We start from the raw sequence: 16014 nt of genomic DNA on the forward strand, positions 1-16014 counted from the left end.
AATATTCAGTATGTATAATCTGACTTTCCAAACATGACTCAATTAACCATGTTTCCATTAAAACCCAACATATCGGCTCTTGCTAGCTATTTTCCACTTTGCAGTCTCTTTAACAATCCCAACACTATCACCTCTTGAAGTATGTTTTGCAGCTCAAGCCTTGAGAGATTTTCTTCTTAAGAACTGCTTTGGCAATAGAGGTGGGATAGCATGGCTTGGAAGGATATAAGAATATTAAAAATTAAAGTTCTATCTTATTAAATGCTTCAACTTTTCTCCAGAGGATCATACTGGCTTTTTCTTTATTAATATCCATTAGTAGGTGTTATACTATCTTTGTATTCTTAGAATAAGCCTTGTTTTTAAAGATCCTGCTAACTTTGACTTCCTAACATTTCAAGATTTTTAAACTTATAAACTTGAGTAATATTAGTTACTACTTCTCACTCTCTCATTTCAGCACTACACAAACTCATTCAATGAGTTAATTTTTCAGCATTATACTTCTTTATTCTATGCAAAATATTTTTTAAAGACACAGGATTAAATGAGAGTAGAAACTAAATTATGGTTTTAATATCTTCGTCATATACTGCTTTAGTTAATTCTAATTTTTTACAGCATTATTCTCAGCGTGACTTGTTCCTAAATGATCTATAATTCAGCTTTGAAGTCTTGGGGAGTTTTCCCTTTTGATTTTATAACTTTACTGCTTGTTACCAGGAAATACATGTGGTACAATTTTCTACTCTTGCTAATTTCTTAAATTTTTTACATTTTTGGCACACATGTGTGTTATGAGCTTATGGTCAATTTTAAAGTATATAGGTGTTTGAAAAGATAAATGTTTCCTCTGTTTACTGGATACAAACTTGCCTATCTATTAAATTGAGCTTTATAATTACGACATTCAGATGTCATAATTAAATGAGATACTAGGAAGGTCATTGCCTGGGACCTTCCATTTTTGGTCGATTTTCAAGAGGGATCTGTAGAAATCTCCTCTTGTGAACCAGTAACTTCTAGTATTTCTAACACTTTCTACTTTAATTTTTCAAAGCTATGTTGTTAACTTTGTGGCTGGCAGGCATAAAGCTTTCAGCTTATTATGCTGACTTGGCAAATTATAAAATTATATTTTCAAAGAATTTAGATTTCTAAAATCTATAGTTTTCTTGTTTTGTAATTGTTAAGTTCTTTTATTTCCCACCTTCTCTCAACATTCTATTCATCTCTCAATGGATTACCTAGAACCTTTACTCACCCAGCATTCAATCCCCAGCAAGTCACTCAAACTTGGCAGAGTTATCAGGAATTATATTTCTAATACCTTCCTTCTCAGCTGCTTCTAATACATAAATTCTCCCAGAAAATTTTTATTTATTCACTGATGTTTCTACTTCTCTTTCTTGCATGAAGGGAAAAAAAAAAAAAAAAAAAGAAGAAAAAACTAGCCACACCATGACTTTTGCATCAAAGGGCTTTTGAATTTTTATCTTTTTGAAAAGAATTCTCACCGTAGTCTCCCTATGGTGTCAAAAACAATTCTATATATAAAATACTTAATTTAATCTGGTTATCCGGGAAACATTGCAACTGGCATCTTAAAAGAAAAAAGAAAACAAACTTTTCTCAGTTATAGAAAGACTAAAGGAATAATTTGATTTGCAATAGGAGAAACTAAGGGGAAAAAGCTGATTTAACCATATTAATAATATTCCTTTAAGAGGTGAGCCCTTAAAATACTAACAGAGTCACCCAGCATGAAGTCATTTTACAATAGTAATGGAATATCCATTCAATCCTAGTCACTTCCACCCATGTGACTCTACTATGGCTATTTCCAGACCTTCTCCAGGTCCCTATGTCAATGAAGTATAATCATGATATGCAAGCAACAAATGCATTCAAAAGTTTTGTGCTTAAAAACATCTTTAAATAAGAGCAAATGAAAACTTACTAGATGCAAAGAAGGGAAAATAAGATAAAAATTACACTGCCAGATTCTTCTATTTAAATTTTATAGACTCCCACACATGACACCAAAGCCTTCCTTCTATTTCAAAATCTCTTGAATGGTCACTTAAAATAAAAACTGATACGCTACACATTTACTACAGGCAAATGGGTGGCAAAAAAAAAGAGTAAAATTTAGGAAGTCAACTGCAGAATCAATGCAGCTGGGCGCTCAGTGCTTTGGCAGTCTCTCACACACACCACACCGGGCAGACACATCCATTGAGACAATCCTAGGAATTCCACCTACTTTCAGAGATAATTCAAGGGTTCTCAAATCTGGATTAGATCTGCTGTCACAAGATTTAGCAGGGCGAATATAAAGCCAAAAGGGAAAGAGCCCTGGATCCTGGTCTCCCCCACACCTCACCGAGTTGTGCTTTAGAATCTGGAGATCTAGAGTCACTGTGGCATTGGCCTGGGGCATCCAGGGGTCCTCAGCCAGTTGGTGAGATAGGGAATCAGGTATCCTCATAGTTACCTACTGAAAGGCAACCCACAAAGTCCTCTCAATCTTTATTCCACTCATTTATTTGACAAATATTAACTGAATGACTTCCATCAGCCAAAGATTCCAAGATCAGGGCTTAGAGCAGGGCACGAAACAAAGTTCCTGACTTCCTGGATTTGCAATTCTGCTGCAGACAGACACCACATACAGCTACACAGCCTCACGCCAGGTGGGGGTAAAGGCTCTGAAGCATCACCAGTGATTTGAGTGCACCTCATTCTCAGAAGGGAGAAGGTTCTTTGAGGATAAGGCATCTGAATAGAGACTTGAATAAAATAAAGAAGGCATGCAAGTAACAGAGCAAGAACATTCCAGAGGTGGAAAACAGTAAGGGGGGAGGGACGGTTATTAGGCAAGAGAGCCAACTCTCCAAGAAGAAATATATACTTCACAATTATTAAGAAATCTAAATTGTATAATTGACAGGTAGAAAATACCAATAAGAACTCATAAGGAAAATATTTTGGTGGCTAGTATTTCTTGTTAAGGATTCAATTCTTACAGGCAGAGCGCCTCCTGTGAGTGAGGCCTGTTTGGACTCATTCTGAGAAGAGATTACGTCTTCATCTGTACTTGACAGATGAGGAGACAGCCCCACAGAGATGAAGACACTTGGCTGGTGTCACAAAGCAAGGGGCAGAGCTGCCAAAGTCCACAATTTTCTCACTAGTCCATAATGGCCAAAAGCAAAACGAGCTTCAGCTTTCCTAGTTGGCTCATCTGGTATGTGTATGTTTAGACAACCGCTGCATATTTGCTTGAATATAGAGCACAAAATTAATTTGCAAAGATAAAGAGGTTGAGGGTCTTTGGTGAGTCCTCATCACTTTATTGTTGGCTGTGCTATTTCATTTGCTCCTTGGCCTCAGAGACATCCCACGCTACAAAAGAAGGAGCCTTCTTGTATTCAGCATTATTTTATTATGAAAATTTCGATTACAAATGTAATACATATGTCACCCCTGTATTTTTAAACTTAGAGACTGACTCCTCTAAAGTTACCCTGTGAGTTCTACTCATTCACATTCCATGATTTTATCATAACCTTTTTTGGCAAGCTTTGCTGTGAAGACTTGTTCCGTACAATCATAACCCCAAGGGGAAAAAATTAGGCTTGTTGATACAGTCCCAGAAATATTTCATATTTCAGCTCCTTCAGAAACACCCACTCTATTTTCCCAGCACTTTCTTTCACTCTGTATTTAGGATTTAATAGCAACAGGACCTAGTAGAGACTTTTCTTGGATGGTTTGTTAAAGGCGACATATTAAACTGTCCTCAATTACCTAATAAAGCTTGTTTGCTTCACAATGGAATACAACTTAGGCAATGTAACAGGGGGAAAAAAAAACATTAAATGATCTGTAAGACTCTAATATGTGAAACTTTAATTCAGTGGTTCTTGATACTGCCTGTGCGTTAAATTAAAATAACTTACAAACCTTTTAAGATCACCACTTGTCTGGTTATTACCACAAACCAATTAAATCAGAATGCAGGGGAAGAACATGGGCATTGGTGTTATTTCAACAGTTCCCAGGGTGATTCCACCGCACCATTCAGGTTGAGAACCACTGCTCCACTCCTTCACGTAATCTGAGAATCTTTACAATGAAGTTCACTACGAATATCCGAGATTGACCAAAGGCATATTCAAACATCCTGGCAAACCATGGGTGACCAAGTGCCAAAGGAGCACTGAACCTTCCAGATCCCTCCTGCCACCAAGAGCTCCAAGCTGCACTTGCAGCCACAAGGTAAATCTAGGATCTCCTGAACCGCACATTTTTCTACACCAAGGACTTCACTGAAATGGGCTATAATGATGCATGCAATTCGAATTTTGCTGCTCTTAGTGGGCCAGCACCCTCAGTATCACCTCAGAACTGTTAGAATTGCACAGAACTTGTCTGCTGGTAGATCTACTGAATCAGAGTCTGCATTTTAGTAAGATGGACAGTTTGAGAAAAGCTGCTCAGGAGTGGTGGTTCTCAGTTGTCATCGCTGTCATCATCATCTCCTAGGAATTTGCTAGAAATACAAATAACTGAGGCTCCCCATTAGTCCTACAGAATCAGAAACTCTGAGAGTAAGGCTCAACAATCTGTTTGAAAAAACCTTCCAGATGCATACTATAGTTGGGGAAACTTCCTGCCAGAATAATGATTCTCAACCCTTCTCTACATTAGAATTGCCCGGGGAACTGAAAATCTAGAAGCTCAAAGTACACACAGGTTAGGTAAATCAGAATTACTGAAAGTATGAGACCCCTCCCCCCATATCAGTATTGTTTTTAAACACTCCCAAGTGATGCTAATGTACAGTCAAGGTGGCCCCACAGTTCTTTGTTCCCTTGCTCACCCCATCCTCTAAACTCCCAGGTAAATCAAAACCTCTGTATTTCTTGGGAAATATGAACCAACCAGCCTTTCCTGGAATCTTCCTGGAAAAGGTCAGAGTTACCCAGGAGGAGGGGAAAAAAATCTCAGATTGCCTCTGATGATAGACAGTTTAGTTGCAAAAAGTGGGGAAAATATGGCCTGAATGTATCCTACTGATTTTTAGATAGTAATTTACAAATGTTCACTAGAATTGAGTCCAGAAACATTTTAATTCATCATCTGTTAATTCACACCAGGAAAACATGTTCAGTTTACTCCCAGGGAGATTTGTCATTCAATTATACTCATATATTCATACATCAAAACTAATTTTAAAATGTAACCATGAATTTGCATTTTTTAAAAAAAAATCTGTCAATAAAATAAGACCTAAGGATGGTTTAGATAAATGTGCAAAAAACTGGCTTTAAAATGATTAATGCTACCTAATAAACAACAGTTTTCTCTGAATACTTCATCCCCTTTTGTCAAAACAACTAGCCCACAAAAGAAGAGTCTAACTTATTAGGGAATAGGACAAATGACTAATGAGGAAAACTTAAAATGAACTAAATCTATAGAGTAAGCTTAGTGGCATCTTAAGAAGTCTATTTACTAACATTTGGAAAATGTCACAGTGGCATAAACAGTAGAAATGAGGAACTCCCAGGTGGTATTTAACAGAAAGCGATGTCCATTATCTAACACAAACATTATCCCTCACTTTTGCAGAGGGATCCTGTGACTTTGGGTGGGATGTCTCCTACACTTTGATCTTTCCTTCACTGAGAAATGGGTGCTTCAAATTAGTTCTTCCTTTGGGTAATGATGACACTGATTTGAAAAAAGTACAATAAAATGTCAGATTTCAAATACATGAGAATGAAAGGTTTGGTGTTCCTCATCTGTAAGACCAGAGGCTGACACTGTGGATGTCTCCGAAGAACATAATCCAGCCAGGGTTTCTAGGAGCACTTCCTACTCAATTGGGTTCCCATGAGGCTGGACTCCTGCTCATTCAAGGAAGACCAACAAATGCTTGCTGAATTAACGGAGCAACCAATCATGTTCTTTCAAAACACCAGGATTTCCTGACACTCTGGATTTTATGAGTACAGGATGAAGTGTGGTCTTCTGTGATTTAAAAAAAAATAAAATAAAATGAATAAGGAACAGTAAACTTGAGCCCCAGAGGTGATATATGGATTTCAAAAGTCTTTAGAAGGACTCTAAAGAATATTATGTGCTGATCTGAGATCTTCAGAGGCTCCTGAAAGTGACTGTATTTGTGCAATTAAAATGATATATCAAGAATAAGGAGTGGATGCAGAACAGCATGAAAAAAAGGACAGGTAAGGAGAACAACAGAATATGCTGCTGCTATTCTGTCATTGCTGACGACAGCAGCAGAAAATAAAGAACTGCAAGATACTTAACTGCAACTGGTAGGTCTCACAAGGGTTTTTGCACATGCTGAAAACAACCATGTGGCTAAAATTATAAATAGACAAAAAAAATATATTTGGGCCATTTATTTCTTTCTGCCTCTTCATCCTTTTCTCTTTTTAATTTCTGTTTTACTGGAGATAATCTACTTTTTAGAACCACTAACATGACATTTAATAGAGGTTACTTTTCAGCGACTTTATTTATTTATTTAGGTGTCAATATAGCTAACTGGTTTACCAGAAAGCTTTAAGAGCCAAGCTAAACTATGTCCAAATCATGGCTCTTCTACAACTAGCTATGTGATCTCAGGAAAGTTTCTTGACCTTTCTGGGTCAGAGTTTCCTCAAGATTGTTATGAGTTGAGCAAGTTAACAGATATTGCAGGTAACTCAATGCCTGACAAATCTTAAGTGCTCAACAGAGTAGCTCTTGATAGGACTATCACCATTATCATTAATTACTAGAAAGAATCTAGGCTTAGAGTCAGAGACCTCAGAGTGTGTGTGTGTGTGCATTACTTATAACTCCTTTAAGATCCTCAGCAAGCCACCTAATTTCACAGGGCTTCATGAAATACCCAGATGTTAGGGCCTAAAGACACTTATTTTACAATATTGTTTTAGAGAATAACCAAATTTGTAACCTTTAATATTATACAGATATGTAATCTATTTATATAAAAAATATTTAAAAATTCATATTTTTGTATGTTCATAGGTGTGTATGTATGCCTATGCGTACATACTTACACAAATAAACATGCATACAGAGAACTTTAAGGCTCTCATACTTTCTGCTTCTTAGTTGTTTTAAAGTTAACGCCTAACACGATGTCCCAGAACGCAGGTATCCCATCATTAATACTCACAATTATCAATAAAGGTGAAGCTGATTATGAAAGGCAGACCCAAACACAGGTACAGACTCCCTACACACATTTAGTATAGCATGCCCCATGCAATCATCTTAATATTCCAAAGGTTCTACTCATGCATCAGTTCTCTTTTAGCTTCCATTACTTCATTAATTCCTTAAGAAGCAGCAGCCTTTTGAAAGGATGAACTGCACTCCACCTGGAGGGAAGGAAACTGCCTCATATAGGTAGTTCTGCCTGGAGATATTTCACCAGCTTTCACTACATACAAAGGTGACATGTAACGGTAATGAGTACATCCCAAAGCACAGGAACACAGAAAGGCCTCCCAACATCTCTACCTGCCCTGCTAGGGCTTTTCCTGGTTAGAAAAAGGCTTCCCCAGAGGCAATCAGGGCCTTTGAGAACTGCCTCATTCCCTTCCCACGACTTTCTCTGAAGGCCTCTCCATGCTTCTAGACGGCTCCTTCAGCTCCAGCACAAACTTCCTAATCAGACTTGCAGCGGGACAAGTCCCTGAAAGGGCCCCATGTTTCTATGCCTTCTTTGTGTCCTTTGTGTACCCACTGTGTAAACCCTGGTCCACCACAACCGCCAAGAGGGTACCCGCAGACTACAAATATGTGAGCTGCAGCTGAGCAAAGGGACGTGTTTACTTTCCATCCTGAACTACAACTTGACCTGTAGCAAAAAACAAAAATACTGCAATGTGTATTTTTTCCCAGAAATGATAATTATAGTACTCCAAACATTTTTCAAACTTCAACTACCAAAATGGAAAAGGCATTTCAAAAAATAATTTATTAAATAGGCACTTATATTCTTGGTAGCCCTTACATGGAAATCATACTTTTTTTTTTTTCTTTGTAGCCATTAAAGGCCTAGCTCCTGGTTCAAAGCTGTCCTCTAGGGCGAGGTGGGAGAAAGGAGTCCGCCCTATTCACTGTAGTACAGCACCTTTTTCCACTCCAAAAATATCCGCCATTTGAGAATCACAATTCCCGCATGAGGTGTGAAGGAACTTCTGCATATCTGGCTGATACAATATTCCTGAACCAGAAGATAAGGCCAGATATGCCCCTGGGATCAAACAGAGAAGGAACCATCTCTAGACTCTTCTTAGGAGCACCACAAGAACCCCAGCCTATGTAAACTTTCTCTGAAGAGCATGTTTCCTCATTCATTCCTCACCTGGCCCTTTTACCTCTAGATGAAGTTTTTTCTGCAGCCAGGACTCTCATCAAGGTATTCTCCTTGTAAGTACCACTGTCGGGCTTTCTAACCCTCCTTGGATTACTGATTCCCAAACCCGAGCCTGCTGGAGTGCTTTCTGAAGCCGACTGCTGAATCTCATGCCCAGAGTTACCGATGTGGTTGATCTGTGGTAAGGCCCGAGGAGGAGCATTTCTAACAAATTCACAGGTTCCTATGGTTGCTGTCCAGGTAGCATGCATTGAAAGCAGCTGCTATAGACCTCATCTGCTTGAAACCTCAGTCTCTTGTAAGCTGTGCCATTCTCTCTCCTCCTCCCAGGAAAAGGTGCTTTCCTCTGTCCTGCCTGCCTGTCTTTTCTATAGCTACAGAGCAGAGGTGGCTGTAAGTATAAGTGGGTAGACAGCCACATGCTTAACAGACCTGAACAACAGAGGCTCCACCCAAGTTCATCCTCTTCTGCAGGGAATGGCAGCACACACGGAGCCTGCCATTTTGATCCTGAGATAGAATCCAAGGAGGAAGGTGCATAACAGAGAGAGAAGGCAAAGTATCAAGGGCTTCCAGGGGTGAGGTGAAGTCACAGCTGCTGCCAAAGTGGACACCATGTTCAGCGTTGGTACTGCTCCCATGTTCTAGGACGGTCTTCCACTTTCAAAAATGTCAAAGGGCATCAAAATAATTTTTAATGAGCTAACTGTCTCAAATTCGTATTTCAATAATTAAAAATTTGAAGCAGCAGTGTCACAAAATTTAACTTTACGTATGTTACGAGAACTGGGCTCCACAAAGTCGTTAAGGACCTACATTCTATCCATCCATCCACCCATGCATCCACCCACCCACCCTCCTCAACCCTTAGTGTGTTGCCTGATCTATATAGGATTCCAACCAGTGGAGAAAGTGGAAGGGGAGGTCTGACTCTACACGACAGGATGTGCACTGTTATTTCTGCTAACATCACAGAAGTTCTTAGTCATGTGGTCATACCCACCTGGAAGGGAGTCTAGGAAGTATGTTCTGGGTGGCCATCTCCCTAGCTAAAATTTTATATCTATGAAAGAAGAGAAGAATGGACACATGGGGAACAAACCAGAAACCTTGGCAATAAGTTTCCTATGGGTCACTATGAACTATGAACTGTCTGAACAATGGAAGTATTTTGCCCTTTGAAGAGTGAAAGTAAATAAAGCATTCTGAAGAAACCCTTGAGAAACACTCCTATAACCAACGTACGTGTTTCTTTCCAAAGCCCTACATCTATGTGTTAAAAGTACCTGGAAGATTCTTATCTAGTCTTTAACTTCACAAATAGTTAATAATCAACTACCATGCAAGAAACACCAAAATAAGTTGGATATTTTAAGAAAAACAATGACATATAGAAAACCTTTAGTCATCTGTGAACCTAGATTTTCCATACATTTGAACTTTCAGTGGAAAGCTTAGACTTCTTTTGAAATGTTCTATAACTCAGAATTTTCAACAAATCAATCTAATCCTTTCCACAAGGGGGAATCAATATGGTTGTTCTTACATAAAAATGTGGGAATGATTCTGCCTATAAGACATACTTGTCAACAGACAAGTAAAATATTCTCAGAGATTCTTACATGTGCATGAAGAGTGGCTCAGAAATGCCAGATGACTGACTAATGGGTCACTCAGCTAATGGCCAAAAGCCAGGTCCCCCAGGGAACTCTGCAGTGGTTCTATCATGATACACAGTCACCATCTCAGCCTCCTCCTTCAGTCTGTCACCAGCATCTTTTCCTGATAGTTATTCAAATCTGTTTCATAATATTTAAAACTGCTTAGAATCTAGCTTAAAAATGACTGGCTCACGAAGCTCCTTCATCGCAAAATCAGCTAAACATATAAACGAACCAAAACAAAAATAACCTTTATGTAAGTGGAGTAGTGGCTAAAGAGGTCAGAAGAGCAACTTCTGGTCAGGGATGGCTGTGGTGCTGTCCACCAGCCAGGTGCTGACAGGATGCCCACCCACACAGGCAAGAGCCTGGGGCTGAGAGACATGGTGAATAAACATGCCAGGGACAGGATAGATGGCAGGCCCACGGGGATGGGTCACCAAGGTAATCTGTTTGCACACCATGGGCTTTGGGACTGGGGTCCCAGAGGAGACAGCTCCTATTAGGAACATCCTGTGTCTCCATACCACAGGGACTTCTCTGTAACAGCCTAATCCTCAGGAAATTAAGATCTCTGGCAGTTTCCTCAGCCCCTTCAGAACAAGAAGCCCAGGCAGGATAAAATGGGAACACTAAGACCAGAGGCTCTGGTAAGGCTAGACAGGATGCCTCAGCATTAATGATGGTATAATACCTTATTAAGGGAGGCGGGAGCTCTGCCTCCAAAGCCTCAGCTTGGTGTGAATGCCACCTCTGAAAGCCTGTCTGCAAAGCCCCATCAGGCTGCCATGGCTTCTCACAGCTTAAACGGTGCTGCTTTGTTCTTGTTCTGCTCCTGAAGTCTGTCAATATCTCCCGATGGCTGAGAGACTCTGTCCTGACACTGTGCTTTTACCTACCTGGTCTTGTAGAGACAGGGCAGATGTCTGGCCTAACAAATGAGGAAGACAGAGCCAGCCTTCCCTGTCTCCACTCCATTTCCCTCTTTTTCTCTTCTTATTGCTTTTCTGTCTTCCAAGGCACAGCTCCTCTCACTCCCAAGAAAGCTACTCTTTATTTTTTTTTCCTCTAAGTTGTTCTTTTTTTTATATACTGAACTTTATTTTTTTTTATTGTTGGTCATTCAAAACATTACATAGTTCTTGATATATCATATTTCACAATTTGATTCAAGTGGGTTATGAACTCCCATTTTTACCCCGAATGCAGATTGCTGTATCACATCAGTTACACTTCCATTGATTTACATATTGCCATTCTAGTGTCTGATGTATTCTGCTGTCTATCCTATTCTCTACTATCCCCCCTCCCCTCCCCTCCCCTCCCATAGCAGCACAATTCACGATAGCAAGATTGTGGAACCAACCTAGATGCCCTTCAATAAATGAATGGATAAAAAAAATGTGGCATTTATACACAATGGAGTATTACTCTGCATTAAAAAATGACAAAAATCATAGAATTTGGAGGGAAATGGATGGCATTAGAGCAGATTATGCTAAGTGAAGCTAGCCAATCCTTAAAAAACAAATGCCAAATGACTTCTTTGATATAAGGGGAGTAACTAAGGACAGAGTAGGGACGAAGAGTTTGAGAAGAAGATTAACATTAAACAGGGATGAGATGTGGGAGGGAAAGGGAGAGAGAAGGGAAACTGCATGGAAATGGAAGGTGATCCTCAGGGTTATACAAAATTACATATAAGAGGAAATGAGGGGTAAGAGAAGAATAATACAAGTGGAAGAAATGATTTACAGTAGAGGGGGTAGAGAGAGAAGAGGAGAGGGGAGGGGAAAGGAGGGGAGGGGGGATAGTAGATAGAGCCCTAATATCCAGAGTATACAAAAACTCAAAAAATTAGACAATAAGATAACAAATAACCCAATCAACAAATGGGCCAAGGACCTGAACAGACACTTCTCAGAGGAGGACATACAATCAATCAACAAGTACATGAAAAAATGCTCACCATCACTAGCAGTCAGAGAAATGCAAATCAAAACCACCCTAAGATACCATCTCACTCCAGTAAGATTGGCAGCCATTATGAAGTCCAACAACAACAAGTGCTGGAGAGGATGTGGGGAAAAGGGTACACTTGTTCATTGTTGGTGGGACTGCAAATTGGTGCAGCCAATTTGGAAAGCAGTATGGAGATTTCTTGGAAAGCTGGGAATGGAACCACCATTTGACCCAGCTATTCCCCTTCTCGGTCTATTCCCTAAAGACCTAATAAGAGCATGCTACAGGGACACAGCACAATTCACGAAAGCTACTCTTTAAAATTCAAGGTCGATGTCAAGGCTATCCTCTGTCCCTTTTATAACTAAGAATAGAAAAATTTGCCTTGAAAAGGAAAAGCACCTACAGCCGGGGTAGTGGCTCAGAGGTAGAGCATTTGCCTAGCTTGCGTGGGGCACTGGGTTCGATCCTCAGCACCACATAAAAATAAAAATAAAGATATTGTGTCCACCTATAACTAAAAAAAATAATAAATATAAAAAAAGGAAAGGAAAGGAAAAGCACACATATAAAAAAGGAACCTCATAGGAGGGCAGACATGCACACGTGGGGAGGAAATCCTACAGGGTTCTTCAGTGATACTGAACGCTTAGTACATTGTGGATATGTGAATTTCCATTCTAAGTATCTTTCAACAACAGATTAAGAAGCCACCTTTTCTCCTTGACTTACTGCCCAGTGTCAGTTCCAGCATCTACGTTGACTACTGACTACTGCTCCAATTCCTATGTAGAGATGGCCATTTTCCACTATCTTTCCTATTCAAGATGTTTCCTCCTAGGAGGCTAATAGAATTCCATCAGCCTGATACTCTTTTTTAAAAACATACACAATGTTTGTTATAAGTGACTACTGACATATACATACTGGGAATTTTATCCCATCATAAAGCCCTAAACCAGAAATCTGAGACATCTCAACTGACCTTCAAGACTAATGGTTGAATGGTATTCAAATAGACTAATGGTGTAGAGTAATGTCTGTATTCAAAAAGGCTATTCAGTCAACATACCATTACTGAGCCAGGACCCTAGCAAAAAGCTATGGCGATACAGCAGGTGGGGGAAACCCACGAGACAGAAGTCCTGAGGTCTTTGCAAAGGCTCTATCTAGTTGGTGCACCAAACAACAGGCTACAACTGACCCAGAAAGCACTTCAATGAATACACTGGTCAGGATTAAAGTATCTCCAGAATTGTTGTTCTTGGTTCCATACATGTATTTCAGTGACTCAACCTACTGCCAAATTCAAGCATGATAGTTTTGTTTTGTTTTTTCAATTTGTACCAGATTTCTGTTTTCTGGTTAAAAAAAAAAAATCACTTTCTAGCCCTTTGTTATTCCTCTTCACTCTCAGCACCAGCCTGAGAAGCTGGTGGTCTTTTACGAAGAAATGAGTTCTTACTAGTTTGGGATTCTTGCACGTATGATAATGAACTAAAGCAAATGGGCAGTTGGCTTGTCACCAGGTAGGTGATTCGCTCCTGTGCAGGCACTTCAAAGCACATGTGATTCCAATTACAAATTACTACATGCCATGGATCTTCTGGGTCACTGTTCAATGAATAATTGAATTCTTAAATGTTGTTATGAATAGTAAAGGTCTACTATGTTGGTATCTGTAATAAATCATGTATAAGTCATGGTTATTCACATTTAGCAGGAACCTAATACCTAACTCTTCTACCCACTGCACACTTAAGAATGCAATCTGGAGGCTCCACCTTCTCTGAGCCTCTGAGGAGAGAGTAGTGATAACAGTTTGTCACCAGTAATCCTCCTTTTGAGTCAGAGAGGGACTTTCCAATTACCAATTACATGGGCACTATGGAATCTAATTTCCATCCTTAATTATATCATTGTGGGAAAAAAAACTATTAGGGAAATGACTTTAAAAAAGTTTTTGAAGTTGTAGATGGATGGAATGCCTTTATTTTATTTGTTTATTTTTATGTGGTGCTGAGGATTGAACCCAGTGCTTCACACATGCTAGGCAAACACTCTGCCACTGAGCTACAGCCCCAGCCCAAGGAAATGATTTTTTTACATTGGAAAATAACACATTAAACTTCTAGTCATGACTTATATAAGAAATCCAAGTTTAACGTACCAGAAATATTATTAAGCTGATTGAGGTGGTCAAGTGCCTTGTAAGTAATGAGTTCAACTCCCACCTTTCCTAGTACTCCTGATGAAAAGGTTTTAACAAGAAAATCCTGCCCAGCAGTTGCTCTTCTGATATTTCTGAGCAAACACATCTAACAGTGAGGTCGTATTCTTTACATGCTTAGACACTATTTTCCAAGCTTGGGCACCACATCATCTGTATGTGACTCAGAGACACAGAGGTCTTCATTCTTTCACTTACAGATTTCCAAGCGGCTCCACGGCTCACAGTGAGCGTGATACACAGCTTCCCACTTCCATGCACTCACTAGAGTTCAGGAAAGGGAGAGGAGCACTAGCTTACAGGAACCCACCAGGCCTGTCAGTAACTGCTCACATGATTTTGTACAATACTCATTACCCTGGGCCTCATCTCCTCCCTTATCAGGGTCAAGGTGAGCATATGAACTCTTAAGGTTCTCTGTACACCAAGAAGCAGAGTATGACATAAGAAAAGTTAAAATAATAACAGTGCGGTAATCAAAGGGGTTACCAAGGCAATATGTCATTAAGTGTCAAGAGTGGCAGAGAAACAAAGAACTATGACTAGAGAGAAAGAAGAGATGAGATCAGTATGCATGGCAGTTGCAGACAGGAATTACAGCAGGTATAGGGAGAATGTTGGGAGTGCAGACGATTCCTAGTAGGGGATTTGGTCTAAGTAAAAGGAGTGATGTGTGATGTAGCCACTGGTCACATTCCCATATGCCCCTGACCAATGCCATACCAAGGAAGAGCACACCACACTCTAATCAGCCTCTGAGCTTTTAATCAGGTACATCCATCCCCTATGATACTCTTCTCCCATGCTCATCTAGCTGGCCAGAGTGCCACTGTCACCACCACCCCCACAAAATTAGTGAGGACTTGAGACATTCTGGGTACTTTGCTAGGGATGCAGACTCTTCCAAGAGTTTTCTGGTCATCTTCAAACAAAAGCCATTTCCTCTATGCAGTACTCCTTCATCTCTGCTGCCCCATAAGTCTGATTCCTTCCTTTCCTCTCTCCTCACAGACTTTGCACGTATACCTATTTTATGAAATGCATACATTGCATCATTAATTATTTATATGTCTATCATGGCAATCCATGACCAAAGTAATTTCCATGGAGGCCTGGACTTGAATCCTGCACATCTTTGTTTCTCTGCTGCCTAATATAATATCTAGACAAAGGACGAGTCTCCATCAGTCTCTTTCTCATCAGTCTCTTTCTCTGTTCTATCTAGTTTGTTGCACCACTTACAGTGTGTGATCCTAAGTAACCTTTCCTAACCTCAGATTCCTCACATGTAAGAGAATAAGAAAAACCTCTACTTCATGAGCTCCCTGAGAGGTTTCACAGAGTAATACCTGGCATATGAGTGAGCCTCCACTGTTAACTACAATCATTGTTAGCTGCTGACTCGGAAGCAATGACAAAAAATTCTGGGATCATTCTATGTCATGGAACCAAATCAACCATATAAACTCTAAGAATCAAATGATACAAAGGTCTCGAATGATTAAGTACAATAATCAGAAAGCACTATCTCAAAGTAGGCAAAAATGTACCGAATTCACAAAGCCTTTGTCTCCTAGCCATACAATGATCACAAAAGGCGCGGGCTCTTAATAACCATGCACTTATTTCTACTACCTTACTTCAATGTGTCTGCGTGAAATGAACTGCACGTCACTATATACAGTACTTCAACCATGGTGATTTTGTTAACAAAGGAATATTGTAAA

General features: G+C 39.7%; 1 protein-coding gene across 5 annotated transcripts in view; it reads right to left on the reverse strand.

The window, feature by feature from the left end:
* The window catches only part of CRIM1 (cysteine rich transmembrane BMP regulator 1), a 180912-nt gene that overhangs the window by 105589 nt on the left and 59309 nt on the right, over nt 1-16014 (reverse strand). The gene's annotated exons all lie outside the window — the stretch shown is intronic.

The sequence above is a fragment of the Spermophilus citellus genome (assembly GCF_964194105.1).
Source record: "Spermophilus citellus genome assembly, chromosome: 13".
NCBI classification, from domain to species: Eukaryota; Metazoa; Chordata; class Mammalia; order Rodentia; family Sciuridae; genus Spermophilus; species Spermophilus citellus.